General features: G+C 40.3%; 1 protein-coding gene across 1 annotated transcript in view; it reads right to left on the reverse strand.

Annotated features, from left to right (window-relative positions):
• Window positions 1-24,627, reverse strand: part of LOC119796287 (GDNF family receptor alpha-2-like) — a gene marked incomplete at its 5' end in the record, with an annotated part of 101,226 nt that overhangs the window by 66,718 nt on the left and 9,881 nt on the right. The window lies entirely within an intron of this gene.

Raw genomic sequence — 24,627 nt, forward strand, 5'->3', positions numbered from 1 at the left:
TAAGGTTCTCACATTGGCCGTTTGTCTGGGGAAGGTCTCCAGAAGTTATAGAGGGCTTGGCATATAGAGCAAAACAAATATCCTTCCGAACCATTGAGCTTTTAAACAACAATTTTGCTGTTTCTGTGGAAGATGGGTGTTTAGAGAGGGCAACAAGGTGAAAAGCCTAAAAGAAATGGTCAATGATGAGCCTCAGGATGGACTGAGGAAGTATCATACAAATGGTCAGGGGGACCACCCCCTGGATCGGGTTTGGTGGTGAGGGCCTCTTGGATGGCCCTCTCAAGTTCCCAAGTTAGAGACCCAACAATAAAGCATGGTAGGAAAATGGGGACTTTATGTTCTCATCAGAAGCTTGGATCCAGGAAAGGCCGTTGGGTTTGGTATTTTTGGAACCGGGGCGTTAGGTGATGGAGAGATTAAATTGGCAGAAGAAGAGAGACCATAGGTGGTTTAGCTGACTGAATGAAGTCAGCTAAACAAAGCCTGATTGTACCTGCTAACTGAACTCAAGCGATGGATGATAATGAGCATGAGAGCCACCAACCTGGAAAAGTTCAGTCTGTGCCCTGAAGAAGGAGTCTTGTCCAGAGAAGCGAAACTCGTTTGTTTTTTACTGAGCTGGCACCAGAGATCCAGGAGAGAAAAGAAGCAGCGTCCTTCAGCAACCAGAGCACTCATGGGAGCCGAAAGATGCAGGAGGGTAATTCAAGCCGTGGTAAATGAGAGGTGCAAGGTCAGCACCAGGTGGAACAATCCAGAACAAACAGAACAGGCAAAATCAGCAAAGGGGGGGTCGAAAAGTCAGAGGTCTCTGGGCAAAAAAACAGATCAGGAACCGGCAGACTAAACACAGGGAACGCTAGAGTTAGTCTCGCTAAGAAGCTTGAATAATCTGGCACCAAAGGTCCAGAGGCTTAAATAGCAGTAAGAACAGGTGGATGTGATAAAGCTAATAAGCAAAGGGCAGAGCAAAGCAGAGGAGAGCAACAAGGCAAAAACCTAACCTAAAGGTACCAAGATCATTAAAGCCAGACAACAGAATTTTGAGCAGCTGTCTCACTGTGTGGTGTGGAGGCTGCAGCGTCTCAGACTGGAAGAAGGTGAGAACAGCAGAGAGGATCATGGGGGCTCCTCTTCCCTCCATTAAAGACATTTCATCCCAGCGCTGCGTGTCCTGAGCCCGTGACATCATCAATGACCCCTCACCCCCCCACCATGGACTGTTCTCCCTGCTGCCCTCTGGGAAGAGGCTTCCCAGCATTCAATGCAGGACCAGCAGGTTCTGCAGCAGCTTCTTCCCCACTGCCATCACACTGATGAAACTCTAATCTAGACTCTGAATCACCTTTGAAAAATTTTCTTTTTTTTAATAATCCCTTTAAATAGAACACAACTCAATGTTCTACTGTATTTTGCACCATATTTTATTAATTTTGCACTGCAATGAACCTTTCCATATCCACGCCTTTTGTACCATGACTTTGTTTGACTTGGTTTTGTATACACTCTGTGTAGAGAAGTAAAACAGCAATAACCACTATCTGCCTGCCAGGTAGGAAACAGACTGCGAGGTCCACAACCCCTGCTTAATCAAAGACATGGAGATTAATTCAAATCAGCAATATGGAGTAAAACTAAATAAATCATTGGCGTAAATAAAAAAAGTTATTTGAGCTGATCTTCTAGAAGTTCCCAGCCCAGCATTGCCTTCTTGATTCCCTGTACTGTCAATTTATTCCTTTATTTTTTCTTTTTGCTTTAGTTTTCAGCTTCATTCTCTCTGCTAGTGCATTTCACTGTCCCATTACCTGTACTGGCCGTCATTCTTGTCATATTTTTTCTCATTATATAAAAGCAAAGTCTTTCCAACTGGTCGCTGAGCCTTTTGCTTCATTTCCTTTTCACATCGTTCTTTTTGTGTGTGGATGTCAGCCTGGCTCTAATAGTTTTCAGAAATCACTTGTGAAATTTGTTCCCATTGCTTACAGAAAATTTTAATCCAGAAAGAGAGAAGGAAAAATCCTGATCCAAGCTGAGAGAAATAGAACAGACTTTTATCATTTATTTACACATGGACTACACTTCATGCATGAGCTCACACAGACAGGGGAAAATAGAAATTGTTTTATATTACATTTATGTGAAACACAATATTTTAGCTATCCTCCATGGGGTTTAAATTTCTCTCCTTAAACAATTAACTTTGACAGCTAACCATAGTAAGTAGTATTAGTATGCTGTCTCTGTCATCAGTCATTCTTTAGGTACGCTGCTTTGACTGAAGGTTTTTCTGATGTGTGTTAATTTTCCAACCACGTAGTCTCTAAGCAAATCATGCAGCTTTCTTACCGATGCTGCATCTAATTTTCACTTGATAGGCTGAATTTTTCATTTTAAAGTAGCAATTTTAACATGTAACCTGAGTATCAGATACTCCGTTACCTTTGGCCACCTTCATTTGCTCCTGCTCACCTTTCTAATTGGTCCAGCGGCTGATTAAAGCCAAACGTTTTCACCTGGTTCCTCAGCTATTATATTTGCTTGCCTACCATCAGCGGCAGGTTATTCGAGCAGTTTGGCCAGATTAACTCCAGCGATCCCATTATGGTTCTGTTTTCCTGATTGTGACCTGCTCTGCCCTGAGAATCCCCAGTTTAGCTTTGCCCCTGTCTGCTCTGTTAGTTTGATCAGTTCTGGACTTTTTCCGGGATTCTATCGGCTTCTAAATTTGGACCTGTCTTCTGACTCAGGCTTTGGATTTCCCCTCAAGAACACTATTGCTGCTCGGCATCGGCTGCGCCTGCTCTGCTCTCTCTAGGAACTCTGGGGGGGCGGCCCACTGCAAGTTGGGGAGCAACCTCCCGTTTGGATTCAACTCGTTACACTTACATGCCAAAACAACTCTGTTTACATTCCATAAACATGGAGCAGCTCTGGTGAGAGGCATTCAGACAGATAAAAACAATAAAGCACTCCTACTATGCCCTGGCTTCCTTCCATGTTGCTCTCCATTGTTTACTTCCCTGATTTCTTTCACACTGATGACATCCTCAACACTAACGCAGTCTGATGGTGGTGGGGGGACAGAGGCTACGCAGCTGACAGCGAGGAGTTAGACCAGCTTTTTTAGCCAATGGGAAGGGAGCCAAATGCTAATTCTTAGCGGGTCGACTCGTGTTTGAAATATATGTATACCCGGGATTTTCAGTGGGAAACAGGCTAGAGTTAGAAAGTTGAAGCAATAGGGCTCTGACCTTGGGTAATTAAATAAGTCTTCAACCTAGTCTAAAACATTTTCATAACTTTTGTGATAATACTTCGACACTACAAATACTTAAATGACCCCTCTGTCATGGCATGAAGGGGTCTGTAGAAAGTTTAACCGACACTAAGCAACTTTGAGGAGGGTGGCAGTAACCCTGCCACACAAAAAGCTACAGATGTGCAGATTACTTTATGGTATTCATCACTTCTCCGTCCCCATTTGTCATAAAGACAAAAGTTAAAGCTAAATTTCCCTGAGAGACTGTATATTTGTGCAAACTGTGCACAGTTGATATTCAGGCAATGCGGCTCCTTCCTGCTTTCATCTGTATGTGGGTTTACTGTGAAATTATATTATTATATTTATCTGTTTCGAGGTCCTAAACTTGTGTGAAGTTAGGAAGCTGAGGCAGAAGCATTTTTGCAACAAATAATGTTTAAATGTATTTAACGTCCTTGGGCGGAGAGATAGAGCTCTCTGACTGAAGTATTCCAGTACATACATTCATACCTTACAAAATCACACGCTCTCCCCCCCAGGCGAGCCCACCCCCTGCATGAAGAAACTTTCTCACACTTGAGCATTTGGTTATTCCCAAGAGAAAAAACTGTTCAATTCATCAAGGACATCAATTTTAGCCAGACAAACGCTCAGAACAGGTCTCCCGTTTACAGCATGAAGGAGGCTGTGTGAACTTATTCTTATCTCGCATGACCTTCCCTTCACCCTTGTCTAGAGTAGCGAGGTTTCTGCTTTCTGTCCCCCCTACCTTAAACATTACAGCATAGAGGCTGGAACAAGATTTCTCTGAACTCACTCCTATTTAGGCAGACACACTGAAAACATTTTATCTCACCAATAGGCATAGAAAAAATAGATTTCCACACTCGTCAGCATATCAGTTGTTGTCTGGTGAGGGGGCGGGGTGAGTGTTGGACGGCGGTGCAGGACTAGGTATTTTTATTTTCAACATTTTCATATGACATTGTATCGCTACAGTTAGATTGACCACCTCATCACCATTCAACGGCCACTAGAAACAGAAATGTAGTTCAATGCAGGTGCCGGCAAACAAAGATCAGCGTTTTACCAAGCTCATCCTCATGGGAAATGTTCTCTACCTTAAGGCAAAAAAAATAAAAATACAGCTTTTGTCCAAAGGGGTGGAGCACAAATCGGCCAAAACTGGCGGCTACTCATAATAGTAATTAGTCTTCTGTACTTTCACCAGTGTTTTGCCTGAACGCGTTCATTGAACGAAAGTTCATGAACTCGTTCATATTTTGGGCGAACGTGAACTGAACGTACTGTATTACTGCCTAATGAACGTTATTTTGAACCCGTACATTCTGGTTACTGTGAACGGCACGCTCTCTCAGTTCAACTCCATTCAATAGGTTGCCAGATTTCTCTAAAGCCCTCCAGGCGAAACCCCGGCTAAATCACACCGTAAACAGGCCTTAATATGTAGCGGGAAAACACCCAATCTGGCAACACCAGCTACCAGTGTCGTAGCCTACAGCCGCGTGCGTCATCAAAACAAAATGCAGCGTGGAAGCCACAGCAGCATGTAGGCTACCATGGAGACGACAAAGCAGCAGTATGATCACTTAAAACAGTTTTATGACCAGGTGGTCGGTGAGGATGATGGCAACAATCTGACATTTCTCTGCAAACTTTGCCCGCCGGCTTTCAGTAAAAAAATCCGCACTTCAGTAACATCCAAAGCAAATCTGAAACGGCATATGTACTGAAATGGAATTTCAAATGGAAAAAAATATTAAGAATAAAAAACATTTGCACCTTAAAGACTACTTTCCTATTTTTCTTTTAATAATTACTCATAAAAAAGACCATTCAAGCAGCACATTTTTCCTGATGTTTTTGAGAATATACTGTAGGGGTGAAAGCTGCAGCTGCTACTAGTGTGAAGTGAATGGACAGCAACAAAGCGTTAAAGCAACAATGGGGAAATGCTGTCCCCTCAATGCTAATGTAAACCCTGGTTGGATAAGGATTCAAAACTGGATATGAAGATGAAATCTGACGCACAGTTTCAGAGTTACAACTGATAAAATAATTGCTGTCTGTGGTTCTACAGTAGGCTATGGTGGAATTGAGCAATATATGAAAAAAAAAAAAGAACTATGAACTAGTTCATTTCTTGGAACTGTGAAAAATTTTGAATTATGAACTATGAACTGAACTAGTTCATTTTAAAATTTGTGAACTGAACTTTGAACTAGTTCACGTAGAAAGAGAACTTTCCCAACACTGACTTTCACTATATTGATCAGTTTATTTATAGTGACCTAATAACTGGTCAGAAATACATACTCTGCTTTTTAAGTGGTTATAAGATTAGATGTTTCAATACTGTTTGTATTCTAAAAATACCACATAAAAAATGTTTTGTCATGTGTTACAGTAGTCATAAAGACCATGCACAAGCAATGGGGAATGGAAAGCAGAGTAAATGGAACCTAAGTTTCATCATCATCATCATCATCATCATCATCATCATCATCATCATCATCATCGATCCTGCAGTTATTTACCACACTGTTCAAATTTAAAAGACAGGACTATGTTCTTCAATGTCGGTGTCTTCATGTTCGCATTATTTCCCTCACTGCCCACCTTAACTCTACACAAATGTACATCAGGATATAACACTGTCAACACTTTCCTCTATATTCAAGCCTAAACAATGTTGTCAGAAATGTTTTATCTCTATTCTATTATATATTAATTTATCCTATTTACTCTCTATAAAAGTTTTCACTCAGTCTGTTTCTCTCTCAAGGCCACACAGTTCTCTGCAGGATGGTGTTCGTAGACCAGACAGAGCTTCTTCCCATAACAAATCAGATTCTTTCTCAAGGTTTATTCATAACATGTTACTGTTTAACCAAAGTGTTAGTAATTTGTTTTGACTCTGACTGCTTTCCTTTGTTGTAAGTAGGAGGGGACGGATGCTGCTCTAGCAGAACAGAGCAGAATGCTGTGCCATAAGGGCTTCATGATAACTGTTCTCTCTTTGCAGATATGAATAAATGTGCCGACTGAGTGAAATCCATTGATCTAGTTTATTTAACTAGGGTGAATAGTTGAATACTTTTTTCCCACGACAACAATTGCAGACCTTAGTGCACTTTTGCATTCAAACTAATGTGCATTTAACTCATCAAAAGTAGAGACCAAAGTAGGGAAAAGCAGAGTAGTCTCTACTGGCTTTCTCTTTCCTGCTCTTCTCTCTCTCTCATTAGTTTTCCTGTGGACCCTGAAGGCATCGGTGTCCAGATTTGGCTGGAAATTCAGCCAATGGCGCTTTTCCAAATGTGACTGGTGAGTGATGTGTAGGTATTCGCCTTAGAATATGATTGGCTGAATAGTTTGCCCCATCAGCTAGGAAAACAAAAGAAGAAGAAGCAGAGAACATGGCAGAGCTAGTTTGGAAGAAAGAGGCGATGAAAATGTAAAAAGAGACAGTGGGCGAGAAGGAGGAAAGGTTAAGAAGTCAGAGTAAGCAGCAATGCCCATAGAGCTATTGAAAATAGTAGGCGGGTCTATCTGTATGGCTGAGACCTGTTGATGATTTGAAGAGCAAAGTTTTCTGCCGGTTCTTAAGCACAGAGTTGGGAGCCGAAGTAACAATATGTATAAAAAACGCCAAAACAAAAGTCTATAACACAATCTGTCAGCAAAGTCTAAACATTTAGTATGGCTGCTTATTTCCACATCTAATTCTTTCAGCCTTTCTCATGCCAGCTACCTCTGATGTCTCGGGCATCAAATGCTGCTGAACTTTTAACTTTTAGCCCTTTAAATTGTTCATCTCATTGTATTTTTCAATAACGAATTTTTTGCACAAATGCCATTTTGCACTGAACCACTGCAACTTGCACACTGTCTCTTATCCTCTGCACTGTTCACACTTTGACCACTGCTGCACTTTTTGTATTTTTCTATAACTCGTGCCATTTGAAATATCAATGCAACGTTCATAAGCTGTATGTAACGCAATTTCGTTCTGTATGCACCCTGTGCATACAAAATGACAAATAAAGAAGTCTAAGTCTAAGTCTAAGTCTAAATGTATCGTTATGCATGTATGATGCAAAAAAAAAAAAAAAATCAGAAGTTTGAAAAAGGCAAAATAGAAAAAAATAAAATTTGTCTCTACAAAAAATATTGTAAAAAAGATGTCAGTGTTTTCTTTTATACAAATGTCCTGTTTTTGTTAGGAGTGTTTTTCAGAGACAAGGATTGTTTGTTTATTGCTTATGGTGCACATAACCCTAATACTGATCTTGGAACCCTAAGGTTGTGAGTTCAAAACCCACTACCACAGCCTACAACTGCATCACAGCATCAATGGACTTTCATATTATATATATATATTGTTTTGGTTATGAAAGGTTTGCAATAATCTCCCTCAAAATGCAATACTTTTACGTCTCTCTTACAATAATCCTACATTTGTCACCTGGTAACCATGTTTCTAACACTCTGAGTATCCCCGTCGACAGAGGGGGACAAACGAGCTGTTGTCCCATGCCCAGAGTAAAGAGGGGGGCCTGAACCATCCCTACTCTATGGCAAATAAACTTTTTTTTTTTCCACGTTTTATATTTAAAAATACATAAAATGTTTTCTATCCTTTCTTCTAAATATCCACCTCAGAACTGCGGAAGTAGCCCCCACCTGCCATTCCTTCTAAATGCTTATGCCACTAATGCAGCATCCATAAAAGTTTATCAAGCTGCTCCAGTAAAATACATAAGACTCGCAGAGCTGAAGCTGGAGGCAGGAAAATGCAAGACATAAATTGTCCCCTCCATCCTTGGTCTGGTAGCGGCTCCATCACTCTAGCGCAGTGACTCGTTCCTAAGGAAAAGCTTATCTTTAGATCGATCTCACCTGGGGAAAGCCACACTCTCTCTGCAGGCGGACAGTTTTTCAGCGAACTGATGGGGCAACAAAAAAAAGCAGCAATCCTGTCAAAGATTTGTTTCCCATCTTTGCTAAAGGATATTAGAATTAGATGAAATCTCTTTCAATTTTTTTTATTAATTATTATATACAGATATTTCCTTAAAAAAAGGGTCACTTAAAATGTAAAATTCTAGTCACAACCTCATTCAAAGATTGATCAATCAAAAATTGATTTATGGGGACAGCTGTAATATATACTGCAAAAAAAATAAAATAAAGAACACTCAAACAACAGATCCCAGATCTGAATGAAGGGAATTTTATAATTGAATACTTTCTTCCATGCAAGTATTGAGCAGATAACAAAATCACATAAAATTCATCAATGGAAATGTAATTAATCAACTAATGGAGGACTGTCTGGCCCGTCATTGAGAATAACATATCTGCCTGATATCCCATAGGATTGTCAAAAGACACCAACATTTGAGGTTTGAAGGAGCTCCCAGATTGAGCTGATAATAAAATCACATAAATTCATCAAAGGAAATTGAATTAATCAACCAATGGAGGCCTGGGTTTGGAGTCTGGTGATTAAATTAATTTAGTGTTAAAAAGTAAAAAAATGAAAACAAGAATTTTTTTAGCTATCACTGAGTCTGGGAGCGGCCATTTTTGTCCAAATATAGTAACCCCCCTCCCTCCTGCCATCTTCCAGCAGTGACGTCACGGTGCGGTAAGCCTAGCGCCTAACTCTAAACACAAATAGCTAAAATCTTTTACCAAATCAGCAAAACATTTTAGTTCTCTTACAAAAGCTAATGAAACTTGCTTAACCCTTCAAACCTTCAAAAACTGTATTTTTCAATCAAACAGTTAAAACAAACCATTACATTAAAGGAATAGTCCAGTCAGCAAGAAATAATCAGTGGATCATTATTTATACCTAAAACTAATACGTCTGCGGTGATTTAATGAATTTAGCGTTAAAGTAAAAGAATTAAAACAAGAATTTTCGTGGCGATCACTTAGTCTGGAAGCGGCCATTTTTGCCCAAATATAGTAGCGCCTCCCTCCTGCCATCTTCCAGCAGTGACATCACGGTGCGGTAAGCCTAGCGCCATTCTCCCCCGCTTTCCAAGCTAAATCAATGGGAACTACTAGACACATCTGCAATCAACAACAATTATTGAAGATTTCCAGAGGACTTCACCATTGAAATTCACCAGAGCTATAGTGAAACTGACAATGCCCACGTGCATGGCAGCTGGATGCTGGAATACATCGGGTAAAAGTGAAAAAAAGAGTTATTCCACCTTTCTGATTCCTGATCCTCCACGGACGGGTTGGTCGTTGGATCGCCAACTTGAAGAGGGAGGATTTGCCATCGAACTTCTGGCCAGAGAAAAAACCCGTAATATGTAGCCAACATTTGGAAGAAGAATGTTTTCAAGATGACTTGGATAATAGCGCGTTGTGACAAACACCAGATACAGCACTGGGACTTGATCAACAGCCGATACCGCACCGTGACAATGTCACTAACCAGTAGGTGGCAGTAGTGTTCTTTGACAAACATGGATGCCTCCAGTAAAGCACATTCACATGAAAATTACTCTGAATTAAAAACACTGATCATTTCTTGAACAGTTTTTAATAATTTCATATTTAAAGAACTTTCATTGGCTCAGTTTGAACCTCCTTTCATCTGTGAAGAGCACAAGGTGCCAGTGGTGAATTTTCCAACCCTGATGTTCTCTGGCAAATTCCAAGTATCCCTATGGTGTTGGGCTGTGAGCGCAACCCCATCTTTGGACGCCAGGCTCTCATACCACCCTCATGCAGTCCGTTTCTAACCATTTGTGCAGACACATGCACATTTATGGCCTGCTGAAAGTCATTTGGCAGTGCTGCTCCTGTTCCTCCTTGCAGAATTGTGGAGGTAGCGGCCCTGCTGCCATGTTGTTGCTCTCCTACAGCCTCCTCCATGTCTTCTGGTGTGCTGATCTGTCTCCTGGTAGTGCCTGCAGCTTCTGAACACTATGCTGACAGACACAGCAAACCTTCTTGCCACAGCTCACATTGATGTGCCATCCTGGAAGAGTTGCACTTACTGAGCCCCTGGTCTGGGTTGTAGAGTCTGTCTCATTCTACCAAAAGTGTGAAAGCACCACAAACATTCAAAGGTGACCAAAGCATCAACTAGAAAGCATTTGTCTTTGGCCAAGCCAAGTCTGTCCAGTCTGGCCTGCCATTGAGAATAACATATCTGCCTGATGTCCCATAGGATTGTCAAAAGACACCAACATTTGAGGTTTTAAGGAGCTCCCAGATTAACATGACTCAGCCAGATGGATTTGCTCCGCATATCCATCTGGAAACCTTCCGTTGAAGTAATTTTGGGAAGGGGCGAAAATACTGGTTAGCTGATTGGCCTATGTTGGTGATAGACGGGCCAAATAAACCAATCAGATCAACGAAGCATATGACGTACTAACAGAGCGACGACGAAGAGGAGCCAATTGATAGATCAAACTCTTGCTGAAACCAGTCGGGAGAAGAGCAAAAACATCTTTTCCTCTGAGAAAAGCCTCCAGAGCAGTGTTTTGCTCTTCTTTCAGTGAAGAAATACTCTGTAATTCCCATAAAACTTGCTCGATAGCCACGCTAACGCTAGTTTCATCGGCTGAAGCCGCCATGTTCTTTAGACTGAACTGTCGCGCTTCTCGTTGCGTCACACCTCAACCCGCCTCAAAGCCAACGCTGATTGGACGTTCGTTTGGTGAACGGCTCCAAATGTTCTTCAACGGAGAGTCTCCAGACTGATCTGCGAGTGAAATCTTGAAAGCTAGCGAGATCAGGGTGGTCTCACGAGGCTACTCCCAGATACCAAGGTGACAAAAAACTGCATCACAATAAGCAGTAAATAAAATGGCCAAATTGTTTAGTAAAATGTGATCTATTGATTTTTACTGTTTTGAAGTACAAGTTAGGTGCCTCAGTATTTCTGTTTGGAGTAAGGGTTTTTCTCAGTTATATTGCTGCACTATCCTCTCTCACAAGAGATATTTCTCCAACGGGAGACATTTTGTCTTATGAACCTTAAAAGTTAACTTTTTCTTGCAACATAAAAGTGACTAAAGCTAGACTAAAACGGTTTTTTAAGTTTAAGTAGAGTAAAAACCAAATAAAACTATCACATATTGTAATGACTAAAATACCACTAAAATTAATAATAGTTTTTTTCCCTGAGGACTAAGACTAAATCCAATATGGCGGTCAAAAACAACACTGGTTGCGGGACTGTCCCTTTGTCTGTCGAAACAACAGTAGAAGTCATTCAGGTCGTTGGCTAAGCGTTGGTAGTTCATGGAGAGGGGGGGTTTCATCTTGTAATTTTTTACTTGTCTAAGTCTTTTCCAGACAGAAGCGGAGTTGTTGCTGCAAACTCCACTCTTGAAGGCCTCTTCTCAATCCAACCATAACCTTCTGAGATTGGCTGTGAACCAGAGTTTGTCGTTATTATAACACACCCTGGTTCGTGATGGAACACAGCAGTCCTCACAGAAGCTGATGTTTCGTTCTGTTTTTTCCAGCAGTGGGCTGCTATTGTGTGGTGCCCTGGGAGCAGTGTGGGGTTATGGGTCTTGCTCAGGGACCAGGAGACTGTGGGAGTGGGGCTCGAACTTAGAACCTTTAGGATTCCAAGCTCTATGCCCCCAAACTAATTAGTAGCTTGCAATGATTGCTGTATTCAGTGAGTTAATTAGCCATTAGAGAAAGGAGCAAGTGTTGCTGGTAGGATTAAAACCTACACATGGAGATCCCAATGCATTTCTAGTCTATTACCTTAACCAACAACCCCATTTATGATGTCACAGCCTCTGTATACTCATCTAACCTTTTTGTAGCGGCCATGAAAACATCCCAATCAATAGAATCCAGACACGCCTGAAGATCATCCATAGCCTCACATACTTCTTTGATGTCCCTTAGTTTGCACTTTTAAGCAGGAATCAGGTTAACCGTGACGTGGTCAGATTGGCCCAGTGCAACATGGGGGACGGAGTGATAAGCATCTCTGACTGTGGTGTAGCACTGATCCGGAATATTATCCTGTGCGGTCAGGCACTTAGTAAACTGTCTATATTTAGGAAGTTGGTTACACCAGCCGCTGTTAATGTAAAAAGAGATTCCTCCACCTTTGCTTTGCCGGAAACTTGCGAGTCTCTGTCCACTCTGTGAAGTTGGAAGCCTGCCTGCTGCACCACAGAGTCTTGCATTAATCCACACAGCAGATGAAGAGAAGTCCCTATTTTATCCCCAGCTTTAGTTGTAGTTTATCCAGTTTGTTGGGCAGGAAACATATGTTAGTCAATTAAATTCAGTTTATTTCTATAACAACATTTCACAACACGTCATCTCAGGTCACTTTACGATTCAACTAGATCATACAGTCAAATTGATTCAAAGTTTTCTATCTAAGGAAAACCAGCTGATTGCATCGACTCATTGACTCTTCAGCAATCCTTCACACTAAGCATGCTTGTAGCGACAGTGGAGAGGAAAAACTCCCTTTGAACAGGAAGAAACCTCCAGCAGAACCAGGCTCAGTGTGAGCGGCCATCTGCTGAGGCCCACTGGGGTTCAAGGAGACAGAAGCAGACATAGAAAAAGAAGCATAGATACAAAAGGCAACTGTCAACCAGCTCCACAGGCGGCCCCGTCCAGGAAACACACAGCCAGGCAGACGAGCTCCGAGCCAGCTCCCATGTCAGAGGATGAAGAGAGCACATCCAGTTAGTCACAGTCAGAGAAACAGGACTACACTGGAAAACAGGCCAAGCTCCAACATCTAGAAACAAAGGTGTTGATGGCAGCAGCACAGCTGATATTTCTCTCCAGGATGGAGTCACAGCCAAATAGCCAGGATTATGCTCGGTAACGATGAGCGGAGTCCACGCTGTCGGAGACACACAAGCGCACCAGCGCACTCTCTCCTCCTCCAACGTTTCGCAGCATGAGTAATGGAGAGCACACCTTTGACCAGAATGTCCAAAATTTCCAGTGTAGGGAAAGAAAAGCGGCGAATAAAACCTCTGGTGATGTTGCCCTAATATTCATGTGAAAGAGGTCCGGGTATCATCGCAAAAACCAGAGTTAAATTGTAAAGCACGACAAACAGAGGCAGCCGTCTGCGGCATCATCCTAGATTAGATCATCAGCCAATAATATGACGATTAACAATATATAATGATGGGATGAGACAGCTAGGCGAGCCAGAATCATCCACAGCAGGAATCCTCTAACAGGGCCGCTGTCCTGCAGGCTGTAGAGGTTTCTCTGGTTTAGCACAGCTGATTCTGATGATTGCAGCTCAGCAAAAGCCTGTTAATCAATGTAAACCAGCTGTGCTGGAGCAGGGAAACCTGCAGGACGGCGTCCCTCCAGGACCGACTTTGGGGATGCCTGATCCACAGTCTCAACAGGGATGTTATTCCATATGCAGACATTAACTTGTAGGCAGAGGCAATGCAGGATCTGTGGAGATTTATGAATGTCTTTGTTCTCAGTTGAATGGATGGGGCTAACACCATTAGCATAGCCATTCTAAATGAACAGCAAGCAGCCTTCTAGAATTAAAAAAGAATGAAGCCTCAAACAACTTGTTATGACAAATCCCTTCAGTTTAGTTCGACTGGGCCACAGGGCATGACAAAAAAACTGGCTAAAATCAGAGAACCAGATTTTTGGCTCCAGTGTGAGTTAACAGAAATAACAGACGTCTTTATGGGTGTTGAAACCTTTTCAGCAAAAACTGAGCCAAAGTCCAGTTGCCTCTGATTTAATCCAGTTTTATGGTTGCCATGACCTAGTTAACTGAGAAGTTGCAAAGGCATGTAATATGGCAGGTCTTTAAAAGTAAAGCTTTTACATCCTGCATGCAGTTGCATATTGTAATTTGACTTTTTTGTCTTATACATTAATTTCCTCTCCAAAGTATTTAGGTTTTGTGAAAGCACTGATAAACACATTTCTTATGCTGCGTTCACACCGGACGCAGCAGGAGCAGCAAAATCGCGTCTGCTGCTTCATTTTTGCTGCTTGTACCAGTTAGTTCTGACGCGCGGCTGAAGCAGCTTTGCTGCTCTGGCTGCGCGGTGCTAAAGTGTGTCTGACGCGCGTTGGGTGGAGCTACTCTATCCTTTCTCTGCCTTGCAGCTATATTTGCTGTGATCAGTGGGAATAAAGTAGTTTTAATATGTTTTTAAGTGAGAAAATCCACCTGAAAACTTAATAACTAATATCCAGATTACCATCCTGCCTTCCAATATTATTTCTGTGGGAGCCGCTCAGACCCCCACATACCAGCGGTGCGCTGTCAGTAGGAATCCCATTCAACAGCAGCCTATGGCCCGGTTGCCTCCTTGCGGTTCACTGCGTCTGGAAGGTGGTTTTCATGTACATAATCCCACCTGCAGGCACCAGAATAATAAAAGCGAACATATTCTGTCGGCAGGTTTCAGCATTTTAAGTGAATTTAGGCGTCAATATACTGTTTCAGAGGAGTGATCACAGCGCTCTGCACCATGAGCGCTGTGTCTCTCTCCCTGCAAGCTCCCAGATCAGCGTCTCTGATTGGTTGATGCAGCGCATAGAGCAAGTTTAATTTTTCCATCTTGAGTAGCAGCGCGTTTGCGGCGCGTCACACGCGTCAGATGCTTAAACGCTCCCTACGCGCTGCTTCAGCTGCTCAAAACGCGCGGCGGGACATTTTGCTGCGCCTTGACGTGCGTCTTTGAATGTAACTTCTGCCGCACCTGCTGCGTCCGGTGTGAACGCAGCATTAGATCTTTGGTTTCTTAGATTATCATCTGGGACCCTGAACCTGTCTGATTTCTGAACACTCCTATGGTTGCCATGGTAACAAATATGGAACCAGATTTGCTGAGGTCCAGAATGTTCTTCCTAATATTTCAACAGATTTCTTTACATTTTTGTATGTTGTTACATAATGAAGCAGTGTTTTTCAACTGTTGTGGTTTTTAACAGAACGTCAGTAAATGAAATATTATCTATGTATCCTCTATTTTCCTCTCCACTGTCGCTACAAGCATGCTTAGTATGAGGAATTGCCTTCCAGTCAATGAGTCAATGCAATCAGCTGGTTTTCCTTTGATAGAAAACTTTGAATCAATTTGACTGGATGATCTGGTTGAATATATCCATCTAGGATTGTAAACAGATATTCAAAAAGCAAAGATGCATTAAATGTTTAAAATGATACTAATTTTAGTAAAGCTAAACTCTACTCTTGGAAATAATGCAGAACAACATCTTACTTTCCTTATTAAAGTGTTTAAATTATCTCATTTTATCCACTGTAGTTAAATATCTGGTTCCAGATGTTCTCTTAAAAGACTGAAAAACATAGAAAAATAAATAAATAAAACAACGTGTTTGATGGAAATTTTAACGAGGTATATTTGCTAAAGGCTCCACAGGACCACATTAAATATTCAATGCTGACATTTAAATTTCACAGCCATGTTTACTGCGGCTTGTGTGCATAATGACTACAGCTCTATCTATTCCTTCCTCATATCTTCTTGCTGCTGCTTTCAAGGTGCCACGCAGCTATTTTTACTATGAAAAAACTCAAACACATAACCCCATATTCAAAAACACTTTGTCATGCCTCGCCTTTCCCTGCAATCAATTTGTGACACTCTTGTCTGAAACTTATTTAAATGTTCTGGTGCTCTTTCTTCTGCCACTGCCATTTAACACACTTTCCCATTATCCTCTCATCTCCCCCTCCTCCCATCACACCCTCCCCTCTTTCTCCATTCCTTTCTTTATCTGCTTAGATGTTTTGCAGGCGGGCTTTCGGTAGATCCTCACGTGCTGCTTTCAAATTCCACTTGACAGTTGATTTGACTGCCAGCAGCTTTGGCCAACTGCCCTGCACACGCATGAGCTGTAGTAGTAATGTGATTTGAAGCCTGTTCCAGCCCCAAATAACAACATTAATGGAAGGTATAGCAATGAGCATCCTGCCTCATATAATGTGTGAGTGAAGGTGTGTGTTTGTCTCTGTACTTGAACTTGACTAGGTTTGTGTATACTTCTAGTTTTTTTGGCCCTCACCATGTCCTAGCCAGGCATGAAGTTGGTCAATTATATTACAGTTTTTTTCTGAATGCCTAAACCCTAGCCGTGATTTTAATATTACAATTTCTAAAACTATTAATCGTTATAGCAAATCCACTCACTGAGTTAGCAAAACTAAAAGCACAAAAAGTGCTTTGAAATAAGTTTGCAATTTCTTAAAACACACTTTGAAAACCATTAGGCAATACTAGACAGTTGCTTAGGGCCCCAAGTTCCTGGGGGGCCCATAAAACTCTGTTTCCATGTATAGTTAATAGAACTATTCCTTATTTATGCACATTAATTATGTTTTTGGCTAAAATGCCATCAAAACGCTGATTATACTGTGTCTCAGCCCCCATCCCCCCCCCCCCCCCCCTTCAGTGTCCACCATATTGGATCAGTCCATTTGCTGCACATGTTCAGAAAGGTCCAAACAGACAGCAGCAAACCATTTGAAAACAAACCATGCAAAGAGCAGTGTTGCCAACTTAGCGCTTTAGTCGCTATATTTAGCCACTTTTCAGACCCCTCTAGCACTTTGATTTCTAAAAAGCTCCTAGCGCCAAATCTAGAGACTTTTTTCTGCTACTGGAGACTTTGGAGACAACATCTAAAAGCAGCGAACTCTGCTCTCCAGAGCGAGTAGATTGGTAACCCCGCCTCCTGCTCTCCTCTATCTTGTCTGCTGTCATGATTCATGCAGCTATTATTTCATCCAAATGAAAAATGGAGAACAGAGAAGCAGATCATGGCTTGTCTACAGTGAAAAGAAGGACTGGGTTATTTACTTTGGCCTTTTTGGAAACACAGGAAGGAGCAATCAGCTAAGTGAGCTTAGTGCTTGGAAAAAATCTTTCATTCCTTTAGAGACAGCATGAAAAGTCCGCTGAGTACAAAACATAGAGAGGAAAACAAGAAGAAAAGGGACAAAATGTAGAACAAATAATGGATGTCTATTATATTAAATTTTCTCTATCTATATTATAGGTCTGCTTCATGTTTTGTCTTTCCAATTCAGAGGGCCCCCTGCCTGTCTTACCCTAGGGCCCCAAATTTCCTAAATCCATCCCTGACTGCACAGCACTGGTTTTGCAGAACTGTTTATTGCTTAATGTTGCGTTCACGCTGGTGAATGCAGGGATTTCCGTGAGCCCCGTTAGTTCTTCGCTCTGCATTTAATCAAATAAGAGGAGCTTCAGCTGCGTGAATCTAAACCCACTGATGTGAAAAAAAAACCCTGGACTCATAAAAAAGATCTAATGTGCTGCTGTTATTTCAGAGATTATTTTTTGGTCACCAAGAGGTCAACTATCCACCCATTAACCTCCAAATTCAATAAAAATGATCTAACCTACTTTTTCAGTGCTACGTAATTAAATTATTTAGCTGAATCACTTTTAACTCCAGCCAATGACATTACAAATTTCTTTCTTCCCCACTTTCCTTGATGGGTCCTTGGCTGGCCCTCTACAATTCCTTTTTAATCAATATAAAATATTTCTGTCATGATTTGTGGACATTCAGATCTAAAGAGAAGCACAATATCCTGGTCAGACCCTGTAAGTCAGTGGAAGGGTGGAGTCAGAGTTAAAATATGCAAGAGTCACTCCAGTGGCTTGAAGTTGGAGGGGATTTTGCTGAGAGTTGCAGGGAAGTGGGCTGCCATTCGTCTGGCATTTGACTGGGAGCGGCCATTTTGAACGGCTGCTACTGCACATGGGGAACATGCCTTTACACATATAATGCACAATGGCAAGTGGGATTTCTTTATGGCGCTGAGAAGTTTTCTCATAAGGGATGCATCGTGCTAACGACTGCGTTATCTTTGGCTGGCTGTTTTTGTAACTTCCCGCTGTTTCACATCTTGCTTTGGTTCTTCTTTAGTTAATATAAGAGGTTTGTTGTGTTGACATCAGGTGAGGAAACACTCAGCATAGTTTGCAAAATAGAATTGTCTGCTCCTATCGGACATCTTAAATCCAAAATGTAACCAAATCCAAGGCGTACCCCCCCTTTTTGATTTCTCCTTGTGCACGCTCTTTTTAAAAGTTGCTGTTTGCATCGCTGCTACAAGCTCACTTTCAAAAGAAGATTTGCAATTTTTCCACTATGTCAGACTCTCCAGCGTTAAGGGAAAATGGGCATGGGTATGTAGGACGGCCTTATGTAAATTTATCACCAGAATGATTCACAATTAGGAGGACCGCTTATTTAGATGAACCATCCAGAAATAGGACTTTCTCCACTACATCTTTAAGTAACGTAAAGCATATCACAAACCCATATGATAAATAGATAGGATTTGCTGGGGATTTTAACCAGGCTAACTTGAAGACTGCTCTCCCTCATTTCTACCAACATGTGGACTTTGCAACTAGGTTTTAAAACATTTTAGACCTGGTTTACACTAACATCAAAAAATGCATTCAGAGCATTTTTTTTTACCTATTTACTGTATTTTACTATATCTATTATATTTTATTGTTAAAAAAACAAGTGAAATTTTTAGAACTGTAAATATACAGTCATTTTTTTATGTATTTTTTCACTGTTTTTCAAGGCTGCACTTTAAAAAATGTAATTGTCTAGAGAGATGTTCTTAAGGAAATGTCTTCTTGTTTACACTTGTGTGTACAAAATGACAAACTAAATCTGTCTAAGTCTAATTCTAAGGATAGAATAGAATTTGCACTAGAGACACTTTTCTATTGTCCTTACGATATGCATCGTCCAGCCCTGCCTGTATGTTTACAGAACTATGATAAAAGTATGACCTCAAACTGACATAGCCTTCCTTGTACACAGAGGAAGCAAAAGTCAGATTTGTTTTTATTCATACCATCAGCTTACAGTTGGCAAAACTGATTGTTTATTAAAGGAAAAGTCGCTCATATTCAGAATCCAAACTTCTGAAAGTTCTTTAAATCTGAAATGATTCCATCCTGTTCAATAAATGATCAGTGTTTTTATTCAGTCATTTTCATGTGAATGTGCTTTACTGGAGGCATCCATGTTTGTCAAAGAACACTACTGCCACCTACTGGTTAGTGACATTGTCACGGTGCGGTATCGGCTGTTGATCAAGTCCCAGTGCTGTATCTGGTGTTTGTCACAACGCGCTATTATCCAAGTCATCTTGAAAACATTCTTCTTCCAAATGTTGGCTACATATTACGGGTTTTTTCTCTGGCCAGAAGTTCGATGGCAAATCCTCCCTCTTCAAGTTGGCGATCCAACGACCAACCCGTCCGTGGAGGATCAGGAATCAGAAAGGTGGAATAACTCTTTTTTTCACTTTTACCCGATGTATTCCAGCATCCAGCTGCCATGCACGTGGGCATTGTCAGTTTCACTATAGCTCTGGTGAATTTCAATGGTGAACCCATAGGAAAGCAAAATCCAAGAAGAGATCTCGTTGTTGTTTCTTTCATTTCTCCTAGACACAAATGAGCTATTTTTGATACTAAGGTGAGACCAAAGGTTTTTTCTCCTGCTTCTCAAATTCAACTCAGGAGAAACAATCACATATAATCTCATGTTTGATCAAAACAAGAGATCTCTATATGATCTGAAATATGTCTAATTTCAGCCTCCTAAACATGAGACCATGAGATCAAAGAAAGAACTCAAAGAAAACTCAGCTATGACTCCCAAGATCTCATTATTCTTCTCAAATATGTCTCAGTTTTCTCATAGTGACCTCAGAATAAACAACCAGAGTGTGTCTTACTCTGATCAAAAGAAGAGATCTCTAAATGGTATTAAATAAGTCTCATTTAATTCTCCCGTACATGGATAAGAGAAGCTCCATGAAATCTCATAAATAGAGTTACTTGCATGAGTATTTTGATTTTACATACTACATACTACATTTCAAATTCTGCATTGTAATTATTGTATTATATTACTGTAAGTTCATTACCTTGTAACTTACAAGAAAACAAGACAGAAAATAATGCACTTTTAAATTCCAAGTTTTCCAATTTATTAATAAAATAATAAAAATCAACATAACTAGACAACCAACCGTTTCAGTATTATATTTAGAGATTAATGCAAATTCTTTAAGGATGCATGTCAGTACTGTACAGAAATCATACAGAAAAAAGAAAAAAAAAATGTGGTTAAGAAACATGAATCCTCAGTGCACATACAGTGAGAATGAACTATATTTCAAATAATTTGTAAGTAAGGTAGTAATAATGGAAATAAAATATTCACTGGGCCAAAGACGAGAGCGGGATGGGTCGGACGTCTAGAGCAGCTGATTGGAGGTTTGAATTTCAAACTGACACTTTGAGCGGGACAGTCCAGTCGGGACCAATTAGGTCTGCAGTCTCTGAAGTGGCACCTGTTGACATTGTGCAGTGGAAGTTGTCTGGAGTGAAGGTAAGTTTTAAACTTCTTACATATAAGTTAGTTTTGTAACCGTCGACAGCATTATACATTGATAACTTGATAAAAATGCACGGATATCAGTAGTCAATTTATTTTAATTTTGGGCGGTGAATTTTGAACGACCATGCAGTCTCAAATCAAGCTAGCTACTAACATTACAAGTAGCATGGTTTCCTTTGATTTTTAGCAGACTTGGAAGTTGGTATCAATGTTGTGTTTGTGAAAATGTCCATATAAATTAACCTTTTAAGTAAGAGCGCCCACTGTACAAAGGGCTGCGTGAGATGCTTGCTGCATAGACGATCATTAGGAAGCTAGTAAGCTAACATGTAGCATACCAAAATGATGCTAACCACACAAACAAGGTGTCATATGAAAATAGAGACTCTGCTGCGTCACCAGTTTTCTGTCTTTTTGCCACGCACTCCCGCCACGCCATGTATTTGATTTTTCACGCTGAAAAAAATATAATACATTTCTCTGTTCTGTATAAAAGCTTGTGACCATGGTGAAGTCAGTTTCAGGTTGGATATTCGACACCGCTGAATCTACTGTACGCGACTACAGTATGTCTGACTAATCAACCTGAAACTAACTTCACCATGGTCATTAACAGCGGTGACTGTAAGAAAGCCGGTGAATCAGATCAATAAGACGTCAGTTTATGATTGGTTCACAGCGGTTACGTTCAACAGCACAAGACATCTAGAAGTAGAGTCTTTTATTGATGAGTAAAGACAGTTTAGTTATTTGAGGAAACATGATCTGAAGAAGACATGTTTAGTTTAATAAACCCAATGTGGACTGACTATATATATACGTAAATGTATGTATATGTAGTGTTTGTAATTTTCACTGTTGCTGCACTTTGCATGAAATCATATTTCTTATCTTGTATGTGATATATGAAAGCATTAGATTGCTAACATCATGCTTTTTAAACTGCCATTTACAGAATGACATCTGGTTCCAACTCAAAAAGACAGAGGTTACCTTCAACCAAAATGAAAGATCATGTACAGCTGGGAACTGAAGAGGAAGAGGAGGCAGCTGGTGAGTTATTGTTAATTTATTTACTGTTATTTTTTACTTTTAACTTATCAATTGGTAATTAAAGGAAAGTATAAGTAGAATAGCTGATTTTTAAAGATCCCCTACATGCTAAACTGTATACAGTATAAACTACTTGAATAATAATTTGAGTCTACTATGGTCTTTCCACAGAAACATTAAATTGTCTTGTTAGAAATCCTTAAAATTGTATCAGCACCTTTTCACACTTTAAAAATTGCACAATCAATTAATATATATATTTAATATATAATAATATATATTTAGCTGCTAGACTCAAGATGTGTCTTAATTCACTGTCAAGCAGCAGCGGCACCAGAAAATTATTATTGGGGGGGGAATGGCCACAACAAGTACCAACAAATAAATAATACTATAATAGATATAGATTTACTGTTCCCGGGCTAATACACTACATATTGTGAAATGCACATTACTAAATGATTATCATATGATAAGCACATACATCAACACTTCTTTTATCCTTTTTGTTTTTCAGAGCCAGAAGACATCAGAGTGGCTCGAGGATTTCTTAAAAATGTTGCTCTGTACCAGGAGAGCTCTGCAGCCTTGATCCACCCGTCACAGAAGGCTCTTCAGGAGCTCTTTCCCAATAGTGGCTTGTTCCTGTCATCCTTCAAGCTTGCCTCCATAATGCACCAATGTGACCATGACAGCCTTCGACTTTTCCATCTCCTTTTTGAACACTTCTTCACCGCAGAGGAGTGCACCAATGCAGTGGCTTTCGGACGACATGGCAAGATACCAGAGGGGAAGCAGCTGCTTGACCAAAGCAAAGTTGATGGAATTCTGAGTGAGTAGTTTTTCTGGTGTAATGACTGCAATGTTCTAGCTACTTTCTAGCATTTTGCTTGCTTGATTTGTTGTACACTAGTTACTTGATTGTTGTTGTTTTTTTTGAGTAAATATATTTTTAATATGATTAGATTATGAAAGTCTACAGTGGCCGACAAGGGTCAAACGGACAGCAACGACCCAATACGTCTTAGTTTGAGAAAACAGCTTCAAGTACAGAAACGAAGCAAAATCACAAAATCAAACACAAGTCTAAACGAGGTACAAAACGAGGAACGTGTTGCAAATGAAAAAACGCATCATCAAAAATGCATCACCATCAAACGCACTGCAAATGGAGAAACGATCTGTAAACCGAGAAAAGATCTGCAAACGAAAAATGCTGCATGCTCCAAACCTGCAGGGGGAGCCCTCAGCGTAACAGCTCAATAGAGAGACACACGGGATGGAGAGAGACAGAACAGCTGACTAAATCACAACGGTGTATGAAAATAGCAGGAATAGCAGGAACCGCTTATAGTGATCACGGATATAGTAATCAGCTGCTTTAGGATCCAGAGGACAGAATCATTTCTATACAAATGCTGTTTAAATAATTTGGTTATAGTGATCAAGAAATCCACTTATAGTTTCATTTTTGGGAATTTTATGAATGAAAACATGCAAAAACTATTTTAAAACTACGTGTATTTAATTTTTTACTCGCAGCAGGACATAGTGCAGCTGTCCCATCCAGAGCTGAGGAATGCAGTTCACATTTTAAAGGTCTCCTGCATGTTGGTTTTAAAAACTTTGACCTTTTACATGGTTTTGAAAAAGAAGTGAACTTGGTGTTAGGCAAAAGTAATTAAACTTGCATGATGCTTCTCAAAAGAAGCATTTGAAACGACTGAGTTTAAAATCAGAATAAAATTCAGTCAATGCTGAAGCTGTCTATTTCCATTTTTCTCATTGAAAAACGATACGAATGGCATTTAGATGATGTTCTGCATAAAAAATTAAGTGAAACAATAAAAATTCAGTTATAGTAATCAACTGCTTATTGTGATCATATTGACTCCAGACCAACGTGATCACTATAAGCGGTTTTCACTGTACAGCAGGAACGGTAATATGACTTTTACTTGATTTTATATATATGTTTATATATGTTTGCATGTAGATTAGCCTGCTTGATATAGGTATGGGAGACTGTGAAAAGAGGGCTTTTTAATGTATTTTTAAAGCGGGTGTTTTATATCAAGTAGGCTAATCTACATGCAAACATGTATATACATATATATATAAAATCAAGTAAAAGTCACATTACCGTTCCTGCTGTATTTTCATACACTGTTGTGATTTAGTCAGCTGTTCTGTCTCTCTCCATCCCGTGTATCTCTCTATTGAGCTGTTACGCTGAGGGCTCCCCCTGCAGGTTTGGAGCATGCAGCGTTTTTCGTTTGCAGATCGTTTGTCGGTTTACAGATCGTTTCTCCATTTGCAGTGTACCTGTTAGAAGTTAAAGTTTTGTACCTCGTTTAGACTTGTGTTTGAGTTTGTGATTTTGCATCGTTTCTGTACTTGAAGCTGTTTTCTCAAACTGAGACGTATTGGGCCGTTGCTGTCCGTTTGACCCTTGTCGGCCATCGTAAAAGTCAAATAAGAAATTGAATGATACTGAATGTAGCTCCTGGTGTGTTGAGAGATGCACAGGAAGGCTAAGATGGATATAAACAGTCCTTTATTTTAACCCTTTGATACACTGGCACTGCAAACCCATTCTAATGCACAAGATGGACCAAAAATTACCTGTACTTGTGTCATGCATAGCTGAGTGTTTCTTTGCCATATCTTTTAAAATCAATTTATTTCATCATTTAATATTCCTAATATTAAATGTTTTCTTTGCCACTAGTCATTATTTCCTCTTATGTTAATAATCAAAAACATTATACACTTAGATGGAACCATTGCTATATAGAAATGTCATTTTACAG

This window comes from Cyprinodon tularosa, unplaced genomic scaffold (genome assembly GCF_016077235.1).
Source record: "Cyprinodon tularosa strain WSP-4 unplaced genomic scaffold, ASM1607723v1 ctg1145, whole genome shotgun sequence".
NCBI lineage: Eukaryota > Metazoa > Chordata > Actinopteri > Cyprinodontiformes > Cyprinodontidae > Cyprinodon > Cyprinodon tularosa.